At 39.1% G+C, this 14,336-nt stretch overlaps 1 protein-coding gene across 4 annotated transcripts in view; it reads left to right on the top strand.

Moving 5' to 3' along the window:
- The window catches only part of Znf385b (zinc finger protein 385B), a 291,955-nt gene that overhangs the window by 138,964 nt on the left and 138,655 nt on the right, over window positions 1-14,336 (top strand). The gene's annotated exons all lie outside the window — the stretch shown is intronic.

Consider the following 14,336-nt stretch of genomic DNA (forward strand, 5'->3'; position numbering starts at 1 on the left):
ATGCATCATCTAAGGGAACAAATACCCATTAGTCCTGACTATTCACTTTTCACATTGAACCAAGCCCCTCAATAAGTAATTACACAGATAGGTATCTGTCACTGTACAGATAATACATGGTTAAGCCCTGCTGTCACCATGTTGATTAGCAGTGAACTATGGTATTTGCTGACCTAACAGGAGTGACATGCTGTAAGTCTCATTTTTCACAACTAATTATCCATAAATTGTCTTCTAATCTACAAACACATAGTGCTTTAAAATAGGCTTATTGGTGATTCCAATATAATTTTCAGAATTGTGAACATTTAAGAGATGTTCTTCAAGTTCATAGACAATTTGGATTGGTTTATAAACAAGAGCCTATAACATATAAAATAGGATAGCAAACAGTGAGTCTGTATACACTGTTTTAACCAGAGAGAAAATAATTCTGCAAAAAAATTGTATTTTTATTCAGCCTGAAAGTGGAAGATGAGATGCAGCAAAATTAATATATTTTTATAAATCTCTTATTAACATTTAATATTTCAAAGCATGTTTCTGTGCAATTCAAGACTCATACTGTATGCATTAACCATACTCTCATTAATACCCCAGATCCTTGAGATAGCCAAAGAGGCACTCATATAAAAGATATAGCACCATTATGCCAATGGATGAGACAGCCAGAAACAAACAAACAAACAAACAAAAAAAAAAATACCAGTAGCATCTGAGAATCTCTTAAAATATGCAACTTGGGACACAAATTACTCCACATTTATGTACCTTGCTTGAAAAGAAAACATTTACTTTTCCTTATGCTGCAGACATAAAGTGGTTTTAGACTGCATTAAAGAGGCATATGTAGGCACAGAAGAATTTTGAATTTTTAAGTGCTAGCTTCTTTGAACATTACCCCCAGCCCAAAACTTTAATAAGGATAGTATTTACAAGAAAGTTTCCTCAAAAAACAGCCTCATAGTTTTACTTTGGAAGAAATTAAAATATATATGCATTATTAAGTATTTGAACATTTACAATATATCAAAATATTTACTTTGAGGAAAAAACTCCGATTATTAAACCTGAGTAATCATTTGCATTTATTTTATATTAAGAAGATTCAAAAGAGATTACAACATAAATAATTTTATATTATTAGAAATGTTGATAGAAAGTCTGGGTTCCCAATAGACCTACTTTCCTGTCAGCGGTCTCTGACGTTCTAGAAAACAGTTTGGCTCTTTTATTGGGATGAATGGGACATAATTATTTTATACTCATTTTGTGTCCTTTCTCCCTATTCCTGGCATTCCTCCTGCTTACCACAAGCCCTCTCTTAGAAAAACACTTTTTAAAAACACCTTTTTTCCCTAGCACCCTTCGCTGTACTCCAGGCTTCCTTTACCTCTTCTTTTTGCAAATTGTCCACATCTCTGCCAGGCTATCAGTATCTCCCATGGCATCAAGTATAGCACTAGTCCTCAGGGAGTTTTTTTTTTGGGGGGGGTGTTCTAAATCGTCACTAGATGGAGATTTCTTACCTAATTTCTATTAAATTAACGAAGGCAGAAAAGAATACTTGTTAATAATGTAGCCCATGTTTTACTCCCCCCCCCATAAACAGAGAATTGGGGCACGTACAAAGAGCAGCTGTATGTACGGAAACATAGGTACTAGGCTAAGAAGAGGTGAGTGTGACTTCATCAGTAAGTGGAGAAACCAACCACGCCCTTGATCTCCTTCATAGAGGTGTGTGTCTCTATCTCACACAAAATAAGTAGGAGCTGCCATTCTGAGTGCTGTATACATCATAAAACTGTGGGGTGGCCATGGCTTCCTTCCCGTGATTCAGAGAAAGTTAATCACTACAAATGTGTGGTTTTAAGATATTACTCCATTTGCCTTGGTGTTCAAATGAAAAGAATTTCTTTTACAAAATGAACCAGGCTTGGCAGTGCAGGCTGATAATTCTAGCTACTCAGGAAGCTGAGGCAGGAGAATTCTAAGGCCAAGGCCTGCCTGGGCAACTTAGTGTAATCTTGTTTTCAATTTTTCAAATAAATGGAAAGAGGGCTCCTGGGTTTTTTTTGTTTTGTTTTGTTTTGTTTTAGCACAGTGCTAGAGTGCTTTCCCAGCATGATCCAGGTATCATGTATTCAGTTTCCAGTATTGCCAGAAGGAATGACAATCTGGAAACTGTCCTTCAGAACACCAAGGCTTTGCTCCTGGTGTTCTTAACCAAGCCTTACTGAAAACAAATTAGTATTTTCAGATGCCTTAGAAGTTCATATAAGACAGCTAAAGAGCACCCAGAGGGAGTGTTCAGCTGCGTCCTATGCTGAGGGCATTGGGCATGTCATCTCTCTTAATTCTCAGGGCAGACATTTGTAGGTGGGCTGGCGACCTCACAGTCCTGACTTTCCGGATGAGCAGGTTATGACTGAGATTAATAAATACCTTAAAGTCATCGAGATGAGTCTCCATTTGTCTTACTTCAATACCAATCTCTCCTCTCCTCTCTCTCTCTCTCTCCCTCTCTCTCTCCTCTCTCTGTAAATATCCTTGGCTGAATTCTGTTCAATTTTCAAGAGCTACAATTCCATGAGGAAGCCTATTAAACGGGAAGAATTCCATCATTCCGTTTCAAATTGCTCTGAAGATGCCTGTGGCATCATGGTGATCTTTAACGGGTATTTAAAGAAAATGTTAGCATCTTTGCCTAAAAAGGACTTTAAAGATACTAACTAACATGAAAAATGCATACTCAAATACATCTCTTTAATGAGTTATTGCTTGATTAAGCTATGCCTTTGGCAACGCACAAACTTTCCAAATATTTAATTTATGATCAAGTATTAGGATTTTGCTCTCAAATGTAACATTTGGATTATGATAACTTTCATTTTAAAAACTAATATTCCTTTGGGAAATTAATTTTGGTTTCCCCCTATCTTATTTGCTGACAATGTATCAACTGTTTTCTCTTGAAATTTTACAGGGAATTTCCCACTGTAAGAGGCAAAGATTATCAAGTCATTTATAGCTAGATGGGCCATTAGCAGAATAAATGATCATATTCACAAACACAACTCCAGTTTTTCAACCTTAGGTGGTTTTCTGAGAAGATATTTATAATTTGTAATTTTGAAAGAGAGAGAAAGAAAACAAAGAAATCATTTGCATAGTAGATGCAAGTACCTGGGTCCTGGGCTGGGGAGATGACTTTGTAGATAAAGTGCCACCAACACTAATGTGAAGACCCAAGTCTGCATCCTAGAACTCAATGATAAAAGCTGAGTAGCTTCACACGCCTGTAACCCCAACACCAGGAGAGGCCAGAGAAAACTGGATTCTTAAAGCTGATTGGCCAACCAGGCAAGTCCTATCAATGAGATTCAGGTTTATTGAGAAACTCCATCTTAAAAAATAAAGGTGGAGACAGATCAAGAAAGACACTGCTTGTGGCCCCCACAAGAACATACACGTGCATGAACACGCACAGTAACAAATACATGTACCACACTCACAACACAAAACTTTCCATACAACGCGGCACATACAGAATAAACCCAGGAGTCATCACAGGCTTGAGAATAGTGTACATGATGTATTTTGGTTATTATCCTACAAGGTATAGGAGATCATAGCTTTAATCAGAGAAACAGGAAAGGTGTTTAAAAGCTGGGGTGTTTTTCTTTTGATTATGACGCGTGTACTAAGATTGACAGGTCTATTGATTCAAGAAACCTTGTAGCTATTAACTCCAGGAAATGTATGTGATGGGTGTACCACAGTAAATGCAAACAATCACAAGCAGTGGAGAACACATACATTGGCATCAGCAATACAAAGCTTAGCAACTGTTGTCATATTTTATATTTTTACTTGCTATTATGAAGAAGATTGTGTCTGTTCTGCATCTGTTCCCTAGTTTTAAAAGGAATAGGAGTAGCAATCATAGGTTATAATAACATCTATACATATCTTACCTAGATTTTTTTTTTTCAGAATTTTCCTTATGACCTTTAAACTTTCTTACACTTGCACAGTTAGCCCCATCCTTGACTCTCCCTTGGCGGAAAGCTGTCAAATGACCTGACAGCACCCCCAACCTGACAGCACCCCCAACCTGACAGCACCCCCAACCTGACAGCACCCCCAACCTGACAGCACCCCCAGCAATAAACGCAGCTCCTCCACGTTGCCCAAGAAATACAGTCAACGTCTCTAATGCATTTCAAAGGCTTGAAGAATATGCATTTTTGTCTTTTATATTCAAAGAAAATGGTGCTGACTAAGGCACCCGAGTGGATTATATGTCTTCATTCATCCAAGAGAATGAATCAGCTAACATATTTATAATGCCACTTTCACCTTCTCTTTCTGTTCTCTCCCCATGAACTCCTAAAACTTCCGAGGAGCTCGGCTGCCCTTTGTCATCTCCTTCCCGGAGGGAGTCTAAAAGCCGCCATTATGTAGGAAGGTGGGAGCTGGAAATGTTTCTCCTAAGTGGAAAACTGCTGCAGACTGACCTGATTCTGAGCACTTTGGTTAGGTGCTCACCATACGCTGCTCTCTCTGTAGTAGAGGGAAGGAAATACGCGATGTAGGATTTGTTCTCGCTTCAAGGAGCTCAGAGTAGTAAAAACAGGTGTGTAAGCCGGAGCACTGTAGAGAAAATACAATCAAGCAAGTGCCTCACACCTGTCAGTCAGCTCAAATGCCTGTGCCCCTTGTAAAGCAATAGTAAGAAATTACATTACTTAATCTTTCTATATAAAGGAGCTTACCTATCCAGAGGTTTGGGAGTGAAATTATTTGTCCTGAAAAGGTATAGAATGATATACATGCTAACATATCCAGATTTTCATATTTAGAGAAGTTTTTTTTTCATCTGGAGCAGCCCACTCTGAGGCTGTGTGGTTCTGGTTAAAGTATTAATGGCTGTCTTCTGGTTGACTTGCTGGAAGAAACAATTTACTTTATTGTCAAACTTGTTAGCTTCCAGTTTGCCTTTCTAGTTTTTCAGTCAAAGTGCAAGACTTTCTTTCACAGTTGATACGCCAAGGAAATCCTATGCTTTTTTCCAGTAACATCTTTAGCTCACAGTACTTGAGTTATCAAGATGGAGTCTTTTGTTATTTACCTGTATGAGGGGTGACAAGCCCTACACTGGGTGAGATCACTCTGTCTAGGCTGGGCTAGAAGATGAGAGCTCAGCCTCACACTCCACTTAGAGGTGTCAGCATTTCAGGTTCAGTAAGAGGCTGTTAAGCAGTTAGCGCAGGAAATACATGTTCAAGATACAAGTTGGCAGCAGACATGGTGGCACAGCTGTAATCCTACATAGTGAATTTAAAGTTAGCCTGGGCACCTTAGTGACACTTGATCTCAAAATTCCCAGAGCAATCTGTGCGTATATCTCTGAACAAGCTTGCCGAGCGTAAGCGAAGCCCTGAATTCAGTCCCGAGTACTTGAAGGAAAAAAAGAGAAGTCTAGTTGATGCTCTTCCTGATGCCTCCCTAGTTTCTCATTCACAGCAGCATAGCCGGGCCATCAGGGCAGCCCAGAGACTTTCAGGAACATGTCAGCGCAGAGCATGCCGGGTTCACCACACAGCATGCCACGCTGGGGAAGGGTTTGCTCCTCAGCATGGGAGGACGATCCTCCTGAATCACCATCCTCTGCTCCCATGTTCATTTTTGTCACTGAGCCAGCAACTTGAAATGTTTAAGAGATGTTTCGAATCTCCTGCCTCTCGTCTGTACCACACCTTGTTTGATTTAATCATCACTGCACAGCTCGTTACAGGTTGACGAAACACCCAGGATCTGCTTTTGTCATCAGGGTGTTTGCCAGGAGCCCACTGTCGGGGGAAATGCTGTTGTCAATACCACAGACTCCTCTTCCGAGGAGCCGCTTCAGCTGACAAGAAGCGCAGAGAGAAAATACTTCCACATAAGCTTATAATAAGTATTTATACTTCTTTGAAGCTAAGCAATAAGCTACTCTTATTGGTTGTGATAGTATATTGTTTCTCACGAATTGTATCGGCCTATCTGTTAATATTTTTGTGTGCACGTCTCACATGGATGTGCATGATACATGTGGGAAAACACATGCCACAACAATCATACAGCGGTCGGTGGACATCTTGCTGAAATTGGTTCTTTTTTTCGTGTCTTGTGGGTTCTGGGGATGAAATTTGGGTTATCAGTCTTGGCAGCCAATGCCTTACCCCGGATGCCATCTTGCCAGCCCATCTGTATATTTTAAGAGTTATCCATCCACACAGATGTGACACTGGGTTGTACAGATGATGTATTACAGGTTTTGGCATCAGATGGTTCCAGCCTGATCTTCTGATGTGGAGACTCAGCACGTGAGCAAAGCTTTCCTCTTTGAAAGCTGGAGAGAGAATATTGGTTGAAACACAACCAAGTATACTAGTTACATAGATTATGAAAAGCTCATGTAGAGAATTCAAGCATTAACAGTGGATCTGTCTGTTGATGAATTCACATACTATCTGTCCCTTAGAAAATGTCTACTTACCCTTCCTTTAGAGGGATGATTTCTTAAGACACAAATGCATAGTGTTTAATAATGCAGTTATTCAATCATCCTTTTATTAAGTTATTTTCAACCTTTGTCAAGCAATGTGGTTTTCTTACATGTAGACTAAAATCCATAATTCCTCACACAGAATTTTTTTTTACAGTGTCTTCAGTTAGGAAGTCATTTTCTTCACTGTAAATATATAAAGCATTTAATACAAAAGTCTTTCGCATAGTGAAATGTCTCAGTGTTTATTATAATAATGACAGGTTAGACAGGAACAAGAAGTAGTGGCGTGCTGTTGTGCAACAGGAGGGCTATAAATAATGATGATGGACTGTGCATTTCAGAAAGCGCGCATAAAAATATGGAAGGTTTTACTGTGAGGAGATGGTGAATGTTTGAGAAGAACTTGATTCAAACAATATGTGCTATATCTGAATATCAAAATATTACAATTTAACTTTGTTTTCTCTGTTAACTAAAAATGAAGCAAAATGTAAAAACAATAATAATACCTACAAATTCCTTTTCTTTCAAAATGAAGCATCTTAACTTTAAAAAATCAATACCTTTGTTTTCAAAGGACGTTCAGGAATAGTAATGCTAATTATTCAAAGCTCCAATTATCTTGGGTATCAGAAGATGCCCAGACTTTTGACAGGTGCTGTGATGGGATTCATCGTATTTACCATAGCTTGATGGTATTTTCGGAATCCAAGTTCAAAGCTGTGATAATGTGCCACGAGATTCATCACTGTTTGGTTACATCATGTGTTAACATCCTGATACTTACAGGCATCACCTTTAGATAGCCAAATAGACTGTTGCAGATTTGGGCTGTGGTAGATGGAGTTTACCTGTGACATATTCAGATCTATTAAGTTATTTACATGTAGGAAAAGGTCCCTCACATGGTTTAGATGCTCAAGTCTATAGGCATTTAAACCATGCCATGAGAGGGAGACCATGGAGCAAGGATAATTTTGGAGTGAGACCCAAAGGTGATAGCCGTAAGCGTTAATCATGGAAGAGTAATGTGTACCCCTCAGGGGTTAGTTACATTTCTCATTGCTGTGTCAAAATACATAACAGAAACAAATTGATGAAGGGCTTGTTGGCAGAGAAGGCTGCTAGCCACCGCAGCTCTAGCAAGAACAGGAGGAACGTGAGGTAGATGGCCCCAGCATCTCGACAGGTAAGCAGAGAGACGGTGCTTTCTTCTTTTCCTTTACTCTGTGGCCTCAGCCCATGAAAAGGTGCTGCCACCACATTCAGGTGGGTCTTTTAAAACTTCTTTGGAAGAGCCCACATAACCACATCTAGAAGCATGTCTCCTAGGTAATTCTAAACCCTGCAGCCGTTGACACTCAACGTTTAGCCCTCATACCACTCTCCCTCTCTCCTCTCTCCTCTCTCTCTCTCTCTCTCTCTCTCTCTCTCTCTCTCTCTCTCTCTCTCTCTCTCTCGAGCAGGGTACATAGGAAAAAGTGCATGAGCAACTGCCCCACCAACTTCAGAGGAGGCCACTACTCACCTCAGGACTAAGGAAGCAAGCTCATGGGAATGAATCTTAAATTTGGCTGCATTTTAAAGATATCTTCCTCTTGAAATTCTTTTAAATTTCCTAAGTATTTTTGAGTTCTCCAAACTGAATGTATTAACTATGTCTTCATCCTAAAGAATCTAATTCAGATTTTACTAACCACATCCTTAGGTTGCACCAGAAATGACTGCCGTCACCATGGCAACAATGGGTATTTCTTTTTGCTAGCTTGGATTTTTTCTTTTTCTTTCTTTCTTTCTTTCTTTCTTTCTTTCTTTCTTTCTTTCTGGGATTCATTCTTTTTCAGATCTTGAATTCTAGAGACGGTTTCTATGTATTCACATTGGGAGCACACAAATTAATCTTTTTGGAGCTCTTTGTGCGTGGTAAATTTTTTTGTCCTCGGTCACTTCAACTTAGAACTTGAAATTGAAATCAGAGCAGAGAAGCAGTAACATTACCTGGTCCTTTCCTTTTCCCCCGTGACTATAACGGATACTGTATTTCTGTCTCTTCACGATTTCCAGGTTGTGTTAAGATATGCATGTGGGTGGTACTAGAGGATGGTTTGTATTGATAAGACTTCCGAATAATTGGTACCAAGACCTAGGTCCGTAATTGTGTGGTATCCATCTCGTGATAACCACAGGGAAAGTGGATAGGGGGCTGATGGGAACATCATTTCACCAGTGTGTGGAGATAACTGTGCAACATGATACATTTGGCATTTTTAGCACTGGCATCATATCAGGCTAAAAACTGTAAAAGTCATCCATCAAAGCAGTGTCTGCATCATTAATTATGGTACTACTGAACTGTTTAAAAAGTGTCACTGGACCTTTTAACACAAGATGACATTGAATAAACCATAGAAATATTTAATTATGACTGCTAACAACTACTGGCAACAACACTTTTTCTGAAGTGACAGGTGAGGTACCTAAAGCAGGGTGAAGCTGTAATAAAACTCATTCCAGGGGGAATTTGGGAACTAGGATTTGAGTACAACCTGGTAGGACTGTGAGAAACGATAGAAAACCAGAGTTAATTTGAACAAATTCAGTAAAAATATGAATATCATTGGGGGCTCAGTCTTCTTATTGGAAACTGAAAGAATGTAGACCCTTTGTCACACACTGGACAAAAGCCTACTGGAGTCTTCCATGTTGGTGAAGAGGAAGACAGAGTCTTGGAAGGATTTAAGAATCTAGCTAAGGAAATTTCCAACTAAAATGTGTCCTGTTTCTATTCTGCTTTGAGTGAAATGTTAGAGGAGAGAGAGTTGAAGTATACTAGTAAACAGAAAAAGGAACTAGGGCTTGGTTATTTGGGCAAGCCTCAGACTATTCAGGTGACAAAGTGTTCAAGATTAAAAGACTGCTTGTGAAATAATGGCATGGGAATAAGAGGTATACAGGATTGACTGTGAAACTCTTGGCTGAAATTTTAAAAAGTTAAAAGCTCAAAAGACTAGTATTTCATCATAAAGCATTAAAGGTGTGCCTCACAGATCTTCCTGCTTAGATCAGAGGTTTTCTAATTCTAACTTTGACAGAGCCAAAGACAGAAGGCTTAACTCAGAACCACACGTGGACAAGACCTCTTTTCAGTGCCAAATATCACTGTACCTTCCATGAGAGACTCACAAAATTCTTGAGAAAAATGCATCATCAAGAACACTATCTTCTTGTGCTACAGTGAATGAAGAAAGCACAAGGAGAAAGGCTGCTGGACAGCAGCCTTTTCTTTCCAGCCAGAAGGGCAATAGAGCTAGTGCCAGTCAAACACAGGCTACTGTTCTGAAGAAGGATGTGGGGGCTTCTGGGTAAGAGCCTAGCCTGTTCAACATCTTATGTTGTCCAGGGGAGAACCTCAGCAGAGAATTGATTAAGTTCACTCAGGCTTGTGGTCTGTTGAACTACAAGATCATTTGAGTGCTTAAAGTTACTGAGTTTCTTGGTGATGGGTCATGCACTAATCCAATGTAGGTATTGATCAGTAAAGTGTAGAATCCATGGTTTTGGACATAGATCACTTTTTTTAGATCCATGTGTTCACCCACTCAGAAGACCCTAAGCAGATGCTTCTACTGAAAGAGTTCTTTAAGTGATATATTTTCATTTTTTTTTCTGTTAAGTTATAAATGCATGTTTCATACCTAGGTACTGCTCACTATTTTCCAGTTCATATCCATATCAGTGTACATTACACAGAAACATATTTCATGTCTTTTTAGGGCCAGAGTTGAACATAGCTTATGGAATGTCATATCTTTCTCATATTTTATATCATTCCATGACTTGGCTGCTATAGATTAGAACACTGAACATCAACCTGAATCTGCAGAACCATTGTAAAGAAGAGAACCAGAGCAGGAAATTCTGTTTTCATACTCTATTTTTGTTGTTGTTGTTGTTGTTGTTGTTGTTGTTGTTGTTGTTAGATCAGAAAATAATTAAGTCTGCAAGTAGAAAAAAAAAACATGTGACTTGTGTTCAGATTGTTCAGGTATCTGTGGCAGTGGGGTGGGGCTTGTGAGAATGACCAAGTCAACACTCTAGAACATTCCAACCTGAATCATTGTATTTCTTTAAGATCAACAGAATGAGGCATAGAGAGGAAAGACATGGAGTGGAGTGCTAAGTTGATGCACTAACAAGTTGCTAAACTACTAGGGAAAGAAAAGTCATAGGACAAAGTGTGGGGTGAATGTGTTCTTAGGGAACACTGATGTTTGCTACTATACATTCTCATGAGGGGGCACATAATTCTGTGTTCTGGTTTTAAGGTACATTATGCTGGTCAGGGTTCAGCTGCAGAGATCAAATCCATGTCACTAATTCAAGAAGGGATGTGTTAGGACACAGCAAATGCCTTGCAGAATAATTACGATTGCTGAAAACAAGTAATTCTTACATTTTCATTTCCTGAAGCTCTGTCACAGAACTGACTTTGCAGGCAGTCTTTCACAGCTGGTAGCTGCTGTGTCCAGTGGGAGTGTCACCCCTTGAACCTCTAATATAGCCCACTGCATCACAACCAGGAACATGCACCCCACTTTGACCCCGTGGAAAATATCACTTGTCTTAATTGGTGTGACCTATGGCATATCTAGAACTGAACACCAAGTACATATAGGAGATGCAGCTCTCAAGCATGGCAGAGAGGAATATGACATGGTTGTTAGAGTTGGTGAACAATTCAGAGTGACCTCCCTCCCCACCCCAACAGAGGCTTAATGGATTAGATTAACTAGACCATAAGAAACATTTCATTAGAAAAGCTATTCTTTGTTTGGGAGGCAACAATAAAAAGATCAGATACCTAAAAAAATATTTTCCTTAGAATGTTCCTAAATTTCAGGCTGTACTGAAAAAAAAAAGTATTGGTTTGATTTTTTGTTTATATTTTGTTTATTTTTTCTTCTATTTAAAGTCTCTATTGGGTGACTTTAAATGGAGATAATCCAACTTTTAGCTCTTTGTTGGCATTTACTTCACGCCCTTGTAGAATTTGCCTCATCTTATTGTCATAAATCTTTAAAGTCTTTTAGTCGTTTCTAATCTGTGGCTGGAATTCACCTCCGTCACCTTAAACAATGACTTAGTGTCACGGTTTGGTAACATATTGTTGTCCTGCTCATAAGCAGATTTTGGCGATGAGCCGCCCATTATCTGAACCGGCTTCAAAAATCCTAATGTCAAAAATAACCCCAGCTTACAATGGGCTTAACAGCAGAGAGGGCAGATTTAGTAACTGAGTCAGCCTCAGGCCAACTGCCAGTTGCTGGCTGACGTCATATGTTTAGATGCTGTTTCCTGTGACTTACACCCAGAACCGGGCTTTAGATATAGGCTGTTACAAAGAAGACTAGGAATCAATAGTGGTGGACAGTCTCTTCCCAGCAGTCACAGAACAGTAGGTATGGTCATGTGTACGGGGATGACTTGACGATGGTTACTTTGGCATGGCTGCCATTTGAGAACGCTTCACCCTTTGGAATTACCTGGAGTGTTGTTCATTAGTGGAACCTAGTGGAATGAGAAGCTTCTCGTGCTAAGGCTTATCTGGATGTACTTTCACGAGTGCCAAATGAAATTGAATTGAAAGCTGATTAGTAACAATAGAAAGTGACTAACCTTAACCAACTGTTAATCTGAACTAGTTAACCACTGGCTAGAAGGAAAGCAAAAGCAGGCTTAAAGCAAGGGATCCGGGAATTCGTGTTGAATGTTCTTTTCTTCATAACCTTTGCTCTTCCTCGGTAATTGATTGTAGCTTTTGGTCATCTCTACCTTCGTGCTTGCTCATCTTTGATGAAGATAAAAGAAATAGGTTTATTGTTTTGCTTTCCAAAACCTCCACCCCTTCCCATTATTTACACACACTGAAATTGGAGAAAGTGGCTACGTGTTCAACCATCTAACTTAACAGTGGCAGGGAGATTAGAGAGGACACCTCTCGCCACGGCAACCGTGTCGGGCACTGTGCTCAGGGCCCTCTTGGTCTATATCTACTGACAGCTTCCCCTCTGGTCACCAAACTGGGTTGGTCGGTTGATAAACCTGGTTGCCCTGGTTATGACAATGACGAGTTAAATAATAGTGTACATACGAGAACTGTCTCTGAAAATGTAGTTGTGTTTGGTGAATACAGATTTTCTCATTAATAATCACAGGGGCAAAATTGCCTGCTTGACAAGAGGCTCTAGCAACCCCTGAGTGCTTTCAAGTATCTAAACAGTCGTTTGTATTTGCATGTTTGAAAGTTAAATGGCTCAAATACTTGTAGATTTACAATAAATGAGTTTATTTTCCATTAGTAATTTTTAGAGAAGGATTACTAATGAGAATTCCTAAAATTTAAAAACATATATGGAAATGTTATAATACATATTCAGGGTAGATTTTTTTAAAAAGTAACTCTTAGCACTTTTTTTTCCATGAAATTGTTTCACTTTAAGATGTATTCAACTTTTTGAAATATTTTTATTTTTTGAAACTAAAATATAATTATATAGTAGTCTCTCCTCTCTTTCTTCTGTTCAGTCCTTCCCATGAACTACCTATGCTAAAATTCATAGCCTTTCTTTCTCAGTTATTGCTACATATGTGTGTGTGACACACACACACACACATCCTGATCAATCTGTATAAAGTTTCTTGTGTGTGTATGATTTCAGAACTCACTGTGTGGCATTAGCTAACCAATTTAGGGCCTCTTCCTTGAGGAAATCTATTTCTCCTGCTCTCAGCATTCTTTAGTTGCCTGCAGTAATAATTTTTAAGAATACTATTATTGCTAGTAATTATTGGTAAAGAAAAGTATCTAAATAGAATATATTTGAAATATTCATTGAGCAGAGAAAAAAATCAATAAAGTAGACTCCTTTTCTGATACTGTAATTTTCTTTTTCATTTATAATTTCTGAAGGCTATTTTCTGTTATGTTTCTGCATTTGTTCTATTTTTTTAATGTTTCTCGCCCTAAACCAGGTATTCATTTTCAATGATAGCTAGTAACTCATGTTTATCGTAATTGAAAGTGATATTAATATTTAGGGGAAATTTAATTGAATCAAAAAGCAGTTGTCTCCTTTGTCTCCTCTCCTGACAGTGCCTTCATATAATGTATTGAATACAAAAAAAAAAAAAAAACCAGAAAGCTGACATTAGCAATCGCAGTGCTCACCTGGGTGATACCTCACAGAAGGTTGAGGAAGGGATTAAGAAGCCATTAAGGTCTGTTGCTGATAACATAAGACACAAAACAGCCAAATATTTGATCATCTGGATTGCCCAGGCTCTTTCTTTGTAAGCAGTTGAGACACACAGCTTTCTGGTGATGCTAACATACTTAAGGTTGAAGGTTGTCTGTGTGTTTGTTTATTTGTTTGTTTTCTTCCTTGTTAATAATTTAATGCAGTAACTCCATTAGGACCATGAAATCACAGAGCACAACTCCAAAATAGCTCTCACAGAATATCGGTTTCTGTCAGGATTGGTTTCCTGAGCTGGGAAGACGGCTCTGAGGCTAAGTGCTTGCTGCAGAATGGTCAAGACTGGAGTTCAGATCCCCAGAACCCAACACCAGGTTAGCATGGCTGCCTGCCAGCCATTCTACTCTCAGAAGTCTGATATAAGGACCCCCAGGAGTGCTGCTAGTGAGACTAGCCATTATTGACAAGCTCTGGGTTTGATTGAGAGGCCTGCCTTACTGAATAAAGTGGAAGATGGAAGAGTG

Source organism: Acomys russatus, chromosome 24 (assembly GCF_903995435.1).
Source record: "Acomys russatus chromosome 24, mAcoRus1.1, whole genome shotgun sequence".
Taxonomy (NCBI): Eukaryota; Metazoa; Chordata; class Mammalia; order Rodentia; family Muridae; genus Acomys; species Acomys russatus.